Source organism: Numida meleagris, chromosome 3, assembly GCF_002078875.1.
Source record: "Numida meleagris isolate 19003 breed g44 Domestic line chromosome 3, NumMel1.0, whole genome shotgun sequence".
Classification (NCBI taxonomy): domain Eukaryota; kingdom Metazoa; phylum Chordata; class Aves; order Galliformes; family Numididae; genus Numida; species Numida meleagris.
Window position 1 is genome coordinate 90849855 of NC_034411.1, and position 15705 is coordinate 90865559.

The 15705-nt window shown below is 37.0% G+C and overlaps 1 long non-coding RNA gene across 7 annotated transcripts in view; it reads right to left on the reverse strand.

The window, feature by feature from the left end:
* Positions 1 to 15705, reverse strand: part of LOC110396260 — a 73107-nt gene that overhangs the window by 13111 nt on the left and 44291 nt on the right. Inside the window, exon 5 of one of the 7 annotated variants that reach the window (XR_002436891.1) lies at positions 14349 to 14457. The exons of the other annotated variants lie outside the window; for them this stretch is intronic. This is a non-coding gene — a long non-coding RNA (uncharacterized LOC110396260). The remainder of the gene's footprint in view (positions 1 to 14348; positions 14458 to 15705) is intronic. 7 annotated transcript variants of the gene reach the window in all.

Sequence of the window (15705 nt, forward strand, 5' to 3'; positions counted from 1 at the left end):
CCGGTGAGACAGCTGGCTAGAGCTAGTCAGCGTCTTCCAACTTGAACCAGGTCAGGAGTACACAGCAAGGGACACTGCGACCTTTCATCAGAAAAAGACCCCAAATGACCACCAAGGAAATACCACACATGCATAACAGGACTGGGACCCGGGGCGGGGAACTCATTCTAGTAACCCAACCTTTTCTTGGAAATCTAATGTATATGTAAGCCGCTTGTTCTTTAAATATCTGCCTTTCTTGTCATCTCGTGTGCAAGTTAGGAGGAGCAATCCCCCTTGCACCCAGAGTGTGCGCAGCGCTGAATAAACATACCTGCTTTGTAACTTTATGTGGGTTATAGTCTGATTCCGCACGTCAATATCTGTATCTTCTTTCTCACTATGTCAGAATAAGTTAATCAAGTCATGGGTTTACCCTTTTGATCTGCATTTTTACATTTGGAGGTTCTGTTATTTCTTGCATATACCAAAGACAAAAGCTAATTCAAATAACATAGTATAGATAGTAATCCATCAAATACTGAGTTACACAAGAACTTGAAGTCACATTAGACACTAAAAGGCTTTTAACAAAAGTTCACAGAGGTGTTCATAAGCTTTAAATTTTATAATATTTGAGATACACAATCTTTGTTTCTGCATTGATCTGAAAAATAAATAATAAAAAAAGAATTTGCATGATCTGTTATATGAGTTGATGAAGTAAATACTAACAGTCAGAAAGTTCCAGGAAAATACTTAGTATTTACTTTTCTCACATTATTTCTGGTTATATTATTATATTATTTTATTTCAAGTTGGATATTAGGAAAAAATTATTCTCAGAAAGAGTGGTGAGACATTGGACTAGGCTGCCCAGGGTGGTGGTAGACTCACTGTCCCTGGAGGTTTTCAAGAAAAGGGTAGATGTGGCACCCAGTTCAGTGGGCAAGGTGATTATGGGTCAATGGTTGGACTAGATGATCTTAGTGGTCTTTTCCAACCTTAATGAATCTATGATTCTATTTGAAATTGAGCTAGTTATACTTACATTTGAAATCATTCTACAAGGAATTTCTTGGAAGGGAGACAAAATACAAACTCATCTTTGTCTCATAAAGATTTTTGGAAATGTTCAAAACTATGTCCTGAGGGAGATCATGCAGCATTTGCAGGACAACCAAGGGGTCAGGCCCAGCCAGCATGGGTTTGTGAAGAGCAGGTCCTGCTTGACCAACCTGATCTCCTTCTATGATTGAGTGACCCGTCTGGTGGATGAGAGAAAGGCTGTTGATGTGGTCTACCTAGACTTCAGCAAAGCCTTTGACACTGTCTCCCACAGTATTCTCCTGGACAAACTGGCAGCCCGTGGCTTGGACAGGTACACTCCTTGCTGGGTGAGGAGCTGGCTGGAGGGCCGGGCCCAGAGAGTGGTGGTTAATGGAGTTAAATCCAGCTGGCGACTGGTCACGAGTGGTGTTCCCCAGGGGTCGGTGCTGGGGCCTGTCCTCTTCAATATCTTTATTGATGACCTGGATGAGGGCATTGAGAGCACCCTCAGTAAGTTTGCAGATGACATCAAGCTGGCAGGAAGTGTCGATCTGCCTGGGGGTAGCAAGGCCCTACAGAGAGATCTGGACAGGCTGGATCTCTGGGCTGAAGCCAATGGGATGAGGTTCAACAAGACCAAGTGCTGGGTCCTGCACTTCGGCTGCAACCACCCCAGGCAATGCTACAGGCTTGGGGCAGAATGGCTGGAAGATTGTGTGGAAGAAACTGACCTGGGGGTATTGGTCGATGCTCGGTTGAGCATGAGCCAGCAGTGTGTCCAGGTGGCCAAGAAGGCCAATGGCATCCTGGCTTGTGTCAGAAATAGTGTTGCCAGTAGGAGTAGGGAAGTCATTGTCCCTCTGTACTCAGCACTGGAACACTTTGCCTAGGGGAACTGTGGAACCTCTTGAGGTTTTCATAAACAGACTCTTTGAGAAGATCCTGAGCAAGCAAATGGGTTCTGCTTTCAGCAATGGCTTGGATCAAATGACCTCCTAAGATACTTTCCAAAAAAATCTTTCTCCTTGAATTTATAATAGATAACTTGCTTCTCAGGGAATATTCTGATCAGCTTTCAGATCAGTTGTGATCAGTTTTCAGATTTTCTACCAATTTCTTCTGGAATTGTTGCTAATTTGCAAATATATACTGCTATATTGCTCTATGTCTTTATTTTTTGATCAGTAAGCAAGTACACCATTGCCTTGCCCACTTGTAATTACAACACAGCAGATTACTGTTATTATTATTATTTTTTTGTTTCTGGAAATAAATGAGATGAAACAATATTGATTGATTAGTTAGAAAGTAAAAAATTGAATTAGACCTTCAGCACAATTCCTTCTGTAAAAAAAAAAAAAAGTACTTGATATATTCACTTGAATGAGGGCTTCTTATGTCCCCTGGGATCCACACTTCTTACATCCCTGGGATCGGCAAGCCTTGGAATGACTTAAATTGGTTTCGAAAAACTTTAATAAGCATTTGATTCCCCTCTCACAAAACTAGAACCCACATACTTTACAACATATCAAGAATTTTGATTAAATTGAAAGTTTTAATATTTTTTATATTTAAATACATATTAGAGTTATAGATATATATATATGTACTATATTTCACAGTCATATGCCATTAGTAGAAGAAAATCAATCTTAATTATCTACAGGATATATGTAAAAATATCCTATATGTATACCTACCTCATATTATACCTATAATATAGGTATAGCCAGACCACGATTAATGTCCAGAAAAATTCCTTTTTTTTCTGTTTTTTTTTTAATAAACAATTTTGTCTTGATTCCTCAGCACTGAACGCCTCTTACTGTCTTTGAACTACTGACTTCTACTTCAACCTTCATTCTATTGCCTTCAAAGTATGTTAGATTTTATGAAAAAAGCAAGTAACGTCTCCTCAGAGTACATTTTTACTATAATGCTAGTCCTTTCATAGCCCCTTGATCTGTTGTCATTGTTTCATATCACAATTTAGATAAATAATGCAGGAATATAAATCAAAACATTTCTATGGCAGTATTTCATTCATTTCTCAATATAGTAATGAGACAATATTAATACCAATTCTACTTCGTATCTCACTTAATCACACACACTGTTTTGATCCTGACGCCAGTTTTTTCATGTTCACATGGATAATATTATTTTCTTTGTTTATCTTTTTATATTATATAAAATTGTATCTTATTATATCAGTTATTTTCATTTCAAAGATGAGGAGGTAAAGATAATTCAGAATACATAATTATAAGATAAACATTTTAATAGCAATGTAAATTTCTAAAAGATACCTATAATAGGCCATTGGAATCCATTATACATAAATTTTGCTCTAGTGACTGAAATTCTAAAAATGAACCTCTCCTAGAAGATCAAATCTATTAGTGATGTCTACACATTGAGGAACTGTGGTAGTTAATCTACTACTCAATGTAACTTCTTGATAGTACTTTGAGTTTGCAAACACCATTAAATAGCTGCTAGAGTAAGAAAGAAGACAAGAATGTCATTTCATATTGTGTTTCAAAATTTCTCATCTCACTTTGGAATAAAGCAAAACTTTTTATATTAGAAGATGGAAGACTGGGCACAGATCCACCCCTAAATTGAATGAAGTTCTCATCTCTGATCTTCATCTATGATCGAGTGACCCACCTGGTGGATGAGGGAAAGGCTGTTGACGTAGTCTACCTAGACCTCAGTGAAGCCTTTGACACTGTCTCCACAGTATTCTCCTGTAGAAACTGGCATCCTGTGGCTTGGACAGATACACTCCTTGCTAGGTAAAGATCTGGCTGGAGGGCTGGGCCCAGTGAGTAGTGGCAAATGGAGTCATATTCAGCAGGTGACTGGTCACAAGTGGTGTTCCCCAGGGTTTGCACTGGGGCCTGTCCTGTTCAATATCTTTATTGGTTACCTGGATGAGGGCATGAAGTATACCCTCAGTGAGTTTGCAGATGACACCAAGTTGGGAGGAGGTGTCAATCTGCCTGGGGGTTTCCAACCCTGCTGATTCTATGATCTCCTTCTTTTGCCATAGTTCCTTGCTCTGTCCATGAGCTGTAATTGCAAGGTAACATGCATCTTAATTCATTTTCATGTCTTTTGATTTCTGGTACTGTACCATTTTCCCTAATATCTCAACCAGTTCTTGACAGAACCAAAGATAAGAATCACTGCTTGTGGTTAGTTGTGTACTTAAACATCAAGATCACATCTTTTTCTCATTTTCTTCGGAATTCCTGAGTATTCCAACATCTTCCTAATCAACCAGCTGAATTTTACTGCATAATTTGTAGGAATAGAGTGATTAAATGGAGTAATAGATGTAAAGAAGGATTTCATAGATCTTAAAAGATAATTCAGTTATAAGAGGGAAGCCTTGAGATAGGGTTCTGAGAATAAACACTAGCAGAGATACATTATTCCAGTAGCATCAATTTTCCCACAAAGTTCTTTGAGACACAAACATAAACACGTAGATTTCGGTGGAAGAAGCCTGTATTTTTGTTTGCTTTCTAGTACTGCACTAATTACCATTTCTTCTGGCTATTAAAACCACATTACTTGAAATTTGTCACTGCTCAGAAGCTATTGGATTGTCTGCCAAGCAAAATGATGTAATCATGTTGAGTGCTTTGGCAACCAAATTAACATTTGAGTGTTACAAAAGGGAGAATCACAGACTATAAGTAGTAGAGCTGTTGTCCAAGCAATAATTTACAACCACTCACTCAAAAAAATCTGAAAGATCTTGGTGATATTTTTAAACATTAAATTCATGTTAATAATATAAAGCACCATTACATTACTGAAAGCTTGCCACAGTACTGATATTTCATATAATTACTTATTAATATTCTTTTTTTTATTATCATTAAAAAGTATTTGAAAATATCTAGATCAGTAAAACCTAAAAGCACTGAAGATGTGACTTGCCTTCCACCAGCTATCTAAAAAAGTAATATGTCCATATCTAGATTATGCAAACAAGGGCAAATGATAGTCTTTCTATCCCTTGGCTATTTCTGCTTACTATACAGTGAGTTTTAGTGCCCAAAAGTGTGTAGCAACTCCAAAGATTATAAAGAAAGCATAGAAGACTATTCTTAGTGTCATGGTTTTGTGATTTTCGGTTATTGGTATTCCACATCATAACATCATGTAGTGGATGTACCTAGTTCTCAGAAGAGAAGGACTACTACAGTCCCCACGGTACTTTGCTCCTCTGTTACCATTTTCCAGCCGGAGGGAAAAGATAAAAGCTCGCAGTATAAAAACTTGCAGATCACGAGACCTCGTCCCTTTTTCCGCCGTCTCTCGTCTTGGCAGCACCTCGCTCTCCAGCTGTCTTATTGTCGGTAGTAGAGTAAGGCCTACCTTGATTTTGAGACATTCTCTCTCTCTGTATTGGATTTATCAGCTTAAATTGTAATTGTATTGTATTATAGTGTGTTGTTTTGCATTCCGATATCTTATTTAGTAAATTAGTTTGTTTCTCCTCAGATTGTTGCCGCTGTTCTTTGCTCTCAGGGCCATCTCCCTACCCTTTTCCCCTTTCCCCTTTTCCCGGGACGTGGGCCCTTTGGGTCCCCCGTCCCCTTTGTCACGGAATCGGGCCGAACGCCCGTAAACCGTTGACACTTAGACTGGCTAAGATGAGCTGTTAAATGAATCTCAGATTTATACTAGAGATTGAATGTGAATCAAGACAATTTACTACTTTTTCCTCCAGAAAGGAGAAGAATGTCATGATTTTCCATATTTTTTAATTAATAATGTTAATGGAAATTTTGAGTGTATACAAAAGACTGGATATTTTACATTTTTCTTTTTAAGTGAATGAACTGTATGGGGTGGATGTTCCAATGCTTTTAAAAATATATTGTACAGTTTCATGAAATAGTTTTAGATCTGCAGTTCAGTGTTAAGTGTTCAAGAAAGTACATTGCTTGAGGAAAACTTCATCCTATAAGAAATCTCTTGTATCTCCATCCTACAGATCAATCATACTAGCTTTTAATGCGAAGTTTTAAATATTAAAAAATATATTGTACATTCATGTTTCTAAAAAAATATGTTGTAAAATATTCAGGTAATTATGTGGGAATTTATATTTGTCACTATTTAAGAACAGAATTTTATAAAGAACTAGATTGGCTGTGCACCACCAGCATTTTAGAATGGGGTATGTTAGCCACTGAATGGAAAATAATTGGAAATTGATATAGCTTTTCAACCATCTTTTAAAAAGAACATTAAGAAATAGTAACTTTTCAGAATAATTTTGTAATTAAAAATAGAAAATTCAAAATAAATAAATAGTAGGTCAGCTCTCTATGTTTTCAAATGTCAGTGTGAGAAAGGGATCTAGTAGGTGGACTATTCAGATTTTAATTCAATAATCACTTGTTCTTACATCAAAGATTTGTTTACCCTACATGTATCCAATTACTGATGGATCTAAATTTTCCTCTATAGCACAAGACTGTCTTGTGAAGCCATAGAATGTAAAAGGTAGAAATATTCACTAAGGTCTTGTATTTCTAAAAGATTACTCACTACTGATCTGTGCCCTTCTCTTGTGTCTTAAAATTGTTTTCAAAATTCAGTAGCTAGGATATAATCTGACAACAAACATATCATTCAGCCTATTGCACTAAGTGTTGTCAGGATGATATAAACATCATCCAGGAAAAGAAAGACAGAACTGGCGAGAAGAAAATGTGATGGAAGCAAGACAATAAATCTAAAGAGCCTGAAGTTTTCAAAAACAGCTTGTAACAGTGTTTACTTTATCAATTGTTCTTTTATTTATCCATTGTATATATTTTTTCATTACACCTTACTTCAGCAAAAATGAAGATAGACGAGAATCATAGAATCATAGAATTGCTCAGGTTGGAAAAGACCTTCAAGATCATTTAGTCCAACCACAACCTAACCATACTACCCTATCAACCCACCACTAAATCATGTCCCCGAGCACCACACCCAAACGGTTTTTAAACACATTCAGGGATGGTGACTCAACCACCTCCCTGGGGAGCCAGTTCCAATGCTTAACAACCCTTTCTGTAAAGTTTTTCCTAATATCCAAACCTTCCCTGGCACAACTTGAGGCCATTTCCCCTTATCCTGTCACCTGTACCACTGAGAAGAGACCAACCCCGCTCTCACTGCAATCACCTTTCAGGTATTTGAAGAGGGAAAGAGAGAAGAAAATATGTCCTTCCTATGATGTTCCTAAAATCAGTATTATTTGTCTTGCATATTAATTTTTCTTAGCTTGGACTATTTTCAGAGTATGAGCACTCGAGGCTTGGAAGTATATAGTGTGTAGTTCTTTTCTCAGCAACCCATAAAAGGGTTTATTATATTCTTGCTGTGTGTGCTTTCAACCTTATTCTGGTTGATCTTTCACTAATTCTGGTAATCAGAATCACTGAAGACATACAATCTTCAGGAATTTCTGTCAGATTTTGGAGTCAATAACTGCCAGCGCTTGTCCCGTTAGAGAAATTCTCAGTCAGTGTGGCATCAGAATAATAAGTCCTCTTTATTGTGTTTTACACACATCTTATATATCCTTCACTCGTAAGCAGTAAATCCACTCACGGTTAATTATCCTTAAGTTCTTCACAACAACATAGATAACAAACAAAGAGTTCCTTAACTGTCCTAGATGTGACCACATTAGTTGTGCATACTAAAGAGTATTCTGTTTTTAGCCTTAGCCCTGTCTCCAGACTCCAGAGGCCTCAAAGCGATAAGATCTACCAGAGTCTGTTGAGCTCTTTGTTGTTAAATCTCACCCCACAAATAACTATTTGACAACACACATATGTGGTCCTGATGTTCCTGTGGAAAGATGGCTGTTACTTTGCCTTTCTTCCCCTCAATCATATTACAGATTTCGGAAAAAAAAAAAAACAAAAAAAAAAAACGTCTTTTTCTACCCTGTCCATGTTGTCTAGTGCTAGGAATAATTCAGCTGTGCATATCACATTTTAAATTTATTCAGAGTCATAGAATCATAGAATCCTTAGAACTGGAAGGTACATTTAAAGGTCATCTAGTCCAACTCCCCTGCAGTGAACAGGGACACCACAGCTAGATCAGGTTGCCCAGGGCCAGATCCAGCCTTGCCTTGAAAGTCTCCAGGGATGGGGCATCAACCACATCTCTAGACAACCTGTTCCAGTGCCTCATCACTGTAAAAGTCTGTTTCCTTATATCCAACCAAAATCTACCCTCTTTAAGCTTGAAACCATTTCCCCTTGTTAAAACAGATTCTGCTAAAGATTCTGTCCTTTTCTTTCCTGTAGCTCCCCTTAAGATACCAAAAGGCCACTATTAGGTCACCTCGCAGCCTTCTCTTCTCCAGGCTGAACAGCCCCAGCTCTCTCAGCTTGTCCTCATAGGAGGGGTGTTCCGTCCCTTGGATCACTTTTGTGGCCCTCCTCTGGACATGTTCCAACAGGTCTATGTCTCTCCTGTACTGAGGACTCCACATCTGGATGCAGTACTCCAGGTGAGGTCTCACCAGCACAAAGAGGCAGGATCACCTCCCTTGACCTGCCAGCCATGCTTCTTTTGATGCAGCCTTAGGGTACAGTTGGCTTTCTGGGCTGTGAGGGTACACTGCTGGCTCACATCCATCTGGCCATCTACTGGTACTCCAAGGTCTTTTTTAGCAGGGCTCATCCTTTTCATCTTTTATTGCTAGTAGATGCTGCCTTGACCCAGATGCAAGACCTTGCACTAGGCTTTTTTGACCTCATGAGGTTCACCTGAACACACTGCTCTAGCCTGTTTTTTCTTCAGTGGTGTTAGAGGAGATGGGGTTTTTTTTGATGTATTCGTAAAGAGAAAACTTTGCATTTAACAAAGTAGTTACTTTCAGAAGTACACTTTTTCACAGTCTATACATTGTTTTTTCTAAAATCAAGACAAATAAAAAGACCACAGAATCCACAGAATATCCACAGAATACATAAGATATACAGAAAGAACAAGAGGCTTATGAATTCCATATTCAGTTTAAATAGAGGGAAAATTATTCTATTATTTGACATGTAGTAGGTGATCTTTCACTGGTGCCTATACCCCAAGTTTATTTAAATATTATCCTACAAATTCTCAACAGTAACGAAATATCAAGAACTCTCCTCAAGCCAAAAGTTTTGTGTCCATTGAAGATATCTCCTTATCTGTTATGTACAAACTCCATTGGTGCCAGTGGTGCTCTGTGAGATTTTTATTTTAATTTAATATCTTTTAAGCATTTAATTTTGTTGCATATATCTCTTAGAAATCTTCCCAGGGCTGATCAACACTTCTTAAGAATAAGATTCTGCCAGCTGTTATCACTTAAAGGAAAATGAGCTTTGTGAATCTGAAGACTAAGACTAGAAAACAACAGCAGAAGCAAAACCAACAGAAACCACTAAAGATTAACAGTCCAACAACCCTGAACCACTAGAAGTCCTACAGAAATTTTCACATCCCATCTAAGGTGTTATTGTCCTGGAATAAAAGGATCAGAAACTACTGGAAATTTTCACTGTCTTCCCTCTTCTGAGCAACTTCTATATATATATGTGGGTTTTAATCTATATTAATGCTATTTTATATGAAACAGACCTGAAGCTTTCCCTTCTAATGATTAACAAATAGTTGTACAAACAAATTTCTACAGCTCTGCAGAAATTTTTGAAGTAGGCTATTTGTAGACATTTGTAGAAAAAAAATCATAAGTAGTCACAGAATATCTTTAGTACTGAGCAAAAATATGTCATTGAGATGGGCTTAAATATGAAAAAAAAATGCCTAACCACTGCTGGGCAGAAAATAAATTATGAAATTACCCTAGAATATCAAATAAATATGTTTGGAAAGTGGAAAGGTATAAAAATGAAATGGGAGAGCAAATTTTGAGTAGATACATATGCTGTAAATCAACATCCAAAAGGTTCTGTGTGCACAGGCAACTAATTTAATTGCAAGTCGTGGCACAAATGCTCTGGCAGAAATCAAAGAGCTGTAGTAAATGAGGCTACATCTGGCTGGTGGCCAGTCACAAGTGGTGTTCCTTTGGGCTCAACTCTAGGGCTGTTCCTGTTCAGCATTTTTATCAATTATCTGGATGCGGAAGTGAAATGCATCATTAGCAAGTTTGCTGATGACAATAAACTGGGAGGTACTGCTGACTCCCAGGAGGAATGAGAAGCCTTGCAGAGGAATCTAGATAGATTTAAGCATGGGGCAAATAGCAACAGCTTGTTCAATAAAGGAAAATTCACGGTGTTGCACCTGGGACAGAGCAAATTCTATTCTATTCTATTCTATTCTATTCTATTCTATTCTATTCTATTCTATTCTATTCTATTCTATTCTATTCTATTCTATTCNATTCCATTCCATTCCATTCCATTCCATTCCAAGACTGTTTTCATCTGTTTTTTTCCTCTGTTTCCCAAGTAGTGTATCATTTCAGTGACTAAAATCATAGAGAAATTATTTGCATATTCCTCTTTAATATCAGGTATGCTTCTGTTTTTAATAAATATAGTATTTATTTTTACTTTCAAATATAGGTACCAAAGCAAGCTTTACATGGCTTGACAGCTCCCTTCTGTTTTTCAGGGCATTACAAAGACTTTCTAACAAATAAAATCCCTTCCAGATGTATTTACTGAAATTTATCAAGCTGCTTGGTCTTTAATGGATTAGATGTTTACTAAATGTGAGTAAATTAAATAATTTGCATCAATTTCAATACCTGTGTTACACTAACTGATGATCTGAATTACTAATGATTCACAAAAGGGAACATTGTTATTAGTGATAAGAGGATAACTTTTCAATAATCTTTTAAATTATTCAGAGGAATAATACTCTGAGCATTTTAATGTGTAGCATGGATTTGCAAAAACATTTATCTCAACATTTATCCGAAGCAATAAACAGAAAAGCATTATTAGACACATACATAAATGTATGTATAAACAAAGATAGAATTGTAAATTTATACTTTTACACAAGATTAGCTTTGCATTTAGGAAAAAATCATGCTCAACATCTGATGGAAATAAAAACAAAATTTTCCACAGTTCAGAATAAGTTCATTATATGAATAATAAGCACAGAGAGCTTAATAACGTAAAACTTTCTATCATTGCACTACAAATAAGACATTTTCTCTCATTAAAGCTGGTTTTAAACCATATGAAAGTGTAGGGTTGCTATAAAACATAATAAAACTTTAATATCCTTATCAGGTAAAAAATACTAGTTGGAGAATGTCATGAATAAATATGAACTTACTTACATTTATAGGATACAGCAAAAAAATAGTACTTTCATTCTGTACAAATGCATGTTAGGTGTAAAAACTATTCAGAAGTAATTAAGCAACACAGTAAATTGGGAGCTTAAAGTGATTTTGAATCTAGGTTTAAAATAAAAAAATTCTGCTTGCAGCTAAATAAATATAAATGTAATCTTTCTGTAAATCAGTGTTAAAAGGGCAATTTTTTCTCCTATAATCCTTTGTATATATACAAAAAAACATGTTTTATGATTGAGACATGATATACACTAGGATAAGTAAAAGCAGAACGTGCCATCTTTGTACTTAAAGAGGGACTGAACAGAATGAAAAAAACTTAGAGAGATATGCAGATAGTGTAAAGAAAGTCTTTTATTTTGTTGGGACCTGAGGCACAGTATGACTAGATCAAACTGACCATATAGACTGCATCGATAGACTGAGGTAAACCGTATGAGTTTCAACAGGGCTAAGTGTCGGGTCCTGCCCTTTGGTCACAACAACCCCAGGCAACCCTACAGGCTAGGGGAGGAGTGGCTGTAAAGCTGCCTGACAGAAAGGGACCTTGGTGTGCTGATGGACAGTCGGCTGAATATGAGCCAGCAGCGTGCACAGGTGGCCAAGAAGGCCAATGGCATCCTGGCTTGGATCAGGAATGGTGTGGTGAGCAGGACTAGGGGAAGTCATCCTGCCCCTGTACTCAGCATTGGTGAGGCCTCACCTCGAATACTGTGTTCAGTTTTGGGCGCCTCAGTACAGAAAGGACATGGAGGTGCTGGAGCAGGTCCAAAGAAGGGCAACAAGCCTTGTGAAGGGCTTGGAGAATATGCCCTATGAGGAGCAACTGAAGGAACTGGGGCTGTTTAGCCTGGGGAAGAGGAGGCTGACGGGAGACCCCATTGCTCTCTTCAAATACCTGAAAGGTGATTGCAGTGAGAGCAGGGCTGGTCTCTTCTCACTGGTGACAGGTGACAGGACAAGGGGAAATGGCCTTAGGTTGGATATCAGGAAAAGCTTCTTTCCAGAAAGGGTTGTTAAGCACTGGAACAGGCTCCCCAGGGAGGTGGTTGAGTCACCATCCCTGAATGTGTTTAAAAACCGTTTGGATGTGGTGCTTGGGGACATGATTTAGCTGTTGGTTGTTAGAGCAATATGGTTAAGTTGTGGTTGGACTTGATCTTGAAGGTCCTTTCCAACCTGAGCAATTCTATGATTCTTTGGTTCTATAACTAGGAATATATATATTTATAAATATGCATAAGTGCATAGATCACTTTGAAAGTAATGCCTCCTATTTATTTCCATGGAAACTAGAACAAAGAACACAATAACACTATTTTCTGGAGCAAATTCTCAGCTAGAAAATACTATTTTTCACCAGTGTCACCACCACTAGCTATGCTTTTTTACCAGCGATGAACAGGAGACTGCATGCCATGCTTGTTAAAATCTGTACCAGTGGAGGTGACCTACTGTCACCACTGCTGAAACATAACACCTACCACTTCACTGTGCTCACATCCGCTGTTTGGTCTCCACAAACATTCAGCAAGCATCAGTAAATGTCAGTGGGTACAAATTTTTCCACATAGAGAAATTCAGTTCCACACTTTTGCTTCATATACACTTCCATGTCATACACCAAGCTGCAAGACTGCCCCTCTGCTGCCATCTGTTACATAGCAGCAAAATGTAGTGAAATATTAGCAGAACGTTTTAACCTCTACTGCCGTACCACCAACATCTGTTTCTGAAGCTGTGGGACAACATAATAAAATAGGAGGCATTACTTTCTGTGCAGCCCTTGTGTGTGTGCATGTGTATGCATTTGAACCAAATTTCTTATGTATTTCCTATTTTCTTCTTTGCTAAATGACTAAGCAACTCACTCTGCAATCAAAGTAGCTTTTGCATTCCTCATACCAACAGTTATATTAAGTATTTATTAACAAGGGTGTCATTGGTATGCAAGTCAGACAAAAGGAAAACAAGGGAGCGAGTTTTCTATATCAATAATTCTAAGAAAAGGGAGCAGAGCTCAGATAACCTGTATAATAATCTAAGCTGATATATAAATATGGAAACATTCCTTTTAAGACTATATTCCTGTAAAACAAGACTTTTATATACGTGTATGTGATATCTTTCTGTCTGTCTCCATTTTTATAATTTGTAAAACTGGTTGTTCATTCAACAAAATATGAGATTTGGATTGAAATTATTTGATAAATTTGACTCTTATTACATTGATGTTCATAAATCCTAGGTTACTGATCATCACAAATATTCACTGCAGTTCTACTGAATTGCTTTATTTTGTATATATACAGATGGATAAAGTAGCTACAAACTAATGAAAATTCAAAACATTTAATGGGATTAAAATGATATGATTAATTGACAAAGACAAAACACTGGAAAATAAGGTTCAAGTACCTGATAGTATGGTACTTTGCTATGCAAAGAGAGAGTAAGTATGCATGCTAATGTTGTCACTTCCTTTAAAGATATGCTGTAATAAGAAGCATCTTCACAGTGCTGATTTTTCTTGCTTCCCTTGTTTGTTTTTTAATAATTTGCTTAGTGACAAAATGCATCTACTTATTCTTAAGTTCTTGTCAGATCTGTTTTTCTCAGAACAGCATCTTCTCTGGTAAGAAGGAAAGAAAGAAATTTTATTTATGACAATATCATAGTTGTTTAGAGTTGGGGGAATAAATCTATTAAAATTTTAAATAATGAAAAATGGTTTGCATCAGAATCTAATAACAGCCCCAGTAATATTACAAGTACAAATAAAATTAGCATATGGTTGTCTCTGTTTTCTTAAAATTGTCTTGTTTGACTGAATTGTTACCTAAAATTCAGTTTTCACTAGGAGGAAATACAAGCAATTCCAACTGAGTATCTGAGGCAATTTTGTTAACTGATGAGGAATTTATACTCTGTTCTTCAATGCTCTTACTTTCCTCTTTTGTTTGCAGTTTTCCCTCCTTGTCTCCATTTCACACTCCTTGTCAGCTGGTCAAATGGCAGCTGTTTTGTCAGGGTACCCCTCTGCGGCCATCTGGCACCTGGCAACAAAATTTAATGGAATATCGGTGGGAAGTTTCAGCACTTACTGCCATATAACCAACATCTGCCTCTGACATTGTAGGACAACATACTAAAATAGGAGACATTACTTTTGAAGCAGCCTCTATATATTGAAAGCTACTTGATAATAATGGATATTGGCAGCTGGCTGTTGTCTCACAGTGTAGATAAGAGGTTGAATTGTAATTGATTTTTCCTATCTTTGGACACAGATTTAGATCTTTATCTAAAAGCAGCTTCTGCTTTTCATAATATTCTTAAAAATTTCAGATGTTTGAACCTTTTGTCATTTGGCTGAAATTACTGATTGGGCATACACATTATAAGATGGGAGATTATAAGATGGAAGTTAAAGAAGATAAGCTCAACAAGATAAGTGTTGCTTTTGTAGATTCCAGGAAGCCCTCCTTTCTCTCCAAATATTTTCAGTATTATACTACATGAGCTACTAACATTGAACTTGGAAAACAAAGCAAACAGCTATGTGATTAGGTTTATTGATGGTACAAAGGGAAAAAGAGCAGTACACAGGACAAAAGAAAGTGCTACAAATATTCCAAATTCTCTGCTTTTCTTTTTCTTCTTTTACTAGAACACCAGAGACCTGACAAATATTGCACAAAATCTCTGAATTTATGCTATACAAGCTAATACTCTAGTTCTCCATTCTTCTGAAATGAAGAACAGATTAAAAGTTCTGACACTTAGGCCTTCAATAGGCCTGAGGAGGAACTCCCAGGTTATTTAATCCTGTGAAATTTCAAGCACAAAATAATACAAGAATAATACTGCTTTTTGGTCTAAGTGTCTAAAAGGTGGCTGAATTGATGAATTAGATCATATACAACACTCTCTGAAGTTCCCAGTGTCTATATATTGGCAGGTGAAGTGACTCAGAACTATACATTTAACTTTAATGTATTTAAAAATATGTAAAGTTAATATACCTTATTTGATGACTGTGGAGGGACCCACAAAACAAATAAACTCACAGCAAAATCTACATAAACTTTGAAAACTTTAACTTAAAACATAGGAGACAAGAACAAGGCTGATCTAGGTCCATTCAATAACTCATGAAATATAATTCCTTGTGGTTTCATGTAAAGATCTTACCGAGCAACACACACAGACTCCTATTCATTCTTGAGTATTCAGTTTTGGGGAAAAAATGGCATTCTTACCTCAGATTAGATAATCAATTTAATCCTGAGTGTGAACAGGCA